Below are 2,300 nucleotides of genomic sequence, written 5' to 3'. Positions count from 1 at the left end.
CTGTTCCCTTCCTAAGCAACAGATACGCTGCTGGCCACATTCAACAAAGGAACAAAGTCACATTGTTCAAAGCGAGCAACTCCAGTATCAGTTGGAACAAATATGCAATCACGCTCCCAGACCTCAATCTCCAAACCCAGCTGGACAAAGCAGAGCGAAAAGGCTCAAGGCCACAAGGCAGCAAAACACACCTTTATCTGCTTTCAAAGGGCCTCTATCAAGTACAGATTTTATATGTTTTCTTTTCCCCCCGACTGTTACTAATATCCTTTTAGAAACCTGAAAATAGCATGTCTTTCCTTACTGATGGGTTCTGTTCCAGGTGACTTTGATTGATTTATTTTTTTTCCCCTCACCACCCACTGTGTTTCAAGGGGGACAAAAAGGTTTTCTTTTGCTTCTCTGTTCATTTTTAAGGTCCCCAGCATAAGACTGTATCAGTTCATCTTTTTTTTTTAAATCCCAGTCTCCCCATCTATTGGTCTAGATGGTCAATTTTTATTCTTCTACCATTAATATCCTTTGAGTCTATGAGTAGCTGCCTCTTTTCTGGGCTCCTGCCACAAGGCAGTCAAAGGCTATGACTGGCAGAAGGATTTAATGGCCAGACTGACCACTCAGAGCTTCCTGGGTTCACGGTTGCTGACCTTCAAAGGGAACCTTCTGGAAAATTGCTTCTGCAAGTCCTCAGGCCTGCTGAAGGAATGCACAGCAATCAGCCATCCTGCAATGCTGAGAGAGGTGGAGGGGCTGGGGTGTCCCACCAAGTAGAAGAGGTTGGAATGCAAATGCAACTAGATTGCCCTTTAGCTAGCCCTGATTATGTGTTATTCCCACTCACGCACATTTTTTTTTTCTTAATGAACAGGTTTCGAGGCAAACCTGTTACTCAAAATTGCTCACAAACCTGCCACAGACTACTAACCAAGGTGCAATAGGAAAGTATCAGGGAAACAAATGAATTAATCACTATGGGCCTGAAGCAGGGAGACAAACCCTGCCTGGAGTGACAGGAGCAGGGAGTCAAGAGGAGCTGTGCCTCCAGGAATGAACAGGATTTCACCTGACACTGGCCAGCTGGGCAGGGAAGGAACTCCAGGCAGAAGGAAAAGCTTGGGCAATGGAGCAAAGACATGATGTCGCCACGAACTGGTTTTGTGTGCGGACCTGGTCTTGGCTTGGCACATATCTGCACTTCCTGAACAGAGGGTGATGGAACGCATCGTTTGAACTCAATTATTTAAAAAATCATTCTTTAAGTGCTTTCTGGGGTTCTAGGGCTACGATGAGTGTTGCGGTAAATGTCAAAAGTATAAGATGCCCCTGCTTGGCACACACTCTTCTTTTCTATCATCCTCAAGTTCCTTCTCTAATCCCTGGTTGAAAGACTGTTGTGGCCTGAGCTGAGGGCCCCCTCCTTCTAACTTTCAACACAATGATTGCCAATGTAACTCCTTTTTGCCATTGATCATGACTTGTGATGTATTTTCGATTGTTGTCTTGAACTATTACTTACTTTTTAAAGTGTTATTTAATTTTCTGTGCATATTCAAATCAATTTAACTGCAGGATAATTTACATGCAACAAAATGCGTGGAATTAGAGCTGCAGTTTACCTGCAGTTCGAGACAAATGTAACTACCACTCCAAACAAGACACAGAACGGCTCCATTACTTCAGAAAGTTCCTGTGCCCTTTGCCTCATTCACCCTTCACCCTCCCAACCAGACAACCCAGAAAACCACTGGTCTGATTTCATAGCTTAATTTTTCCTCTTTTAGAATGGCATATGAATGGAATCATACATGTTATGGCATGTAGTCTTTTGTGGCTTTCTTTTCTCTTGCCCAACATAATGTTTTTGAGATATATCAATACTGTGTGTATCAGTAGCTTGTTCATTTTTACTGAGTAGTATCACATTGCATGAAATATCATACTTTTTAAAATCCATTCTCCTAAAAACAGACATTCACGTTGCTGTCTCCATGCATTTTTTGGTCTTTGTCTTTCCAACTCAACTGTGAGTTCCGTAAGGGCGGGGGTGGGTCTCCCACACGCTGTTCCCCATCCCTCAAGCATCTTATCCCCTGTCAGATCAGGCCAGTCCTCAAACGTGATGGTTAATTGAATTATATTTGAGAATAAGATGTGATCTTTGTCTTTTAAGAGCATATGATCTAATCACAGAAGCAGCTATAAACATAAATCAATTACTACAGGGAAACACATTCATCCATTCCTTCAGCAAGTACTTTTTTTAGATGGGAAGGAACCCATGCCATGATTACCCATGATAA

The sequence above is a fragment of the Tamandua tetradactyla genome, chromosome 7 (assembly GCF_023851605.1).
Source record: "Tamandua tetradactyla isolate mTamTet1 chromosome 7, mTamTet1.pri, whole genome shotgun sequence".
Lineage (NCBI taxonomy): Eukaryota > Metazoa > Chordata > Mammalia > Pilosa > Myrmecophagidae > Tamandua > Tamandua tetradactyla.
This window is presented reverse-complemented; position numbering follows the sequence as displayed.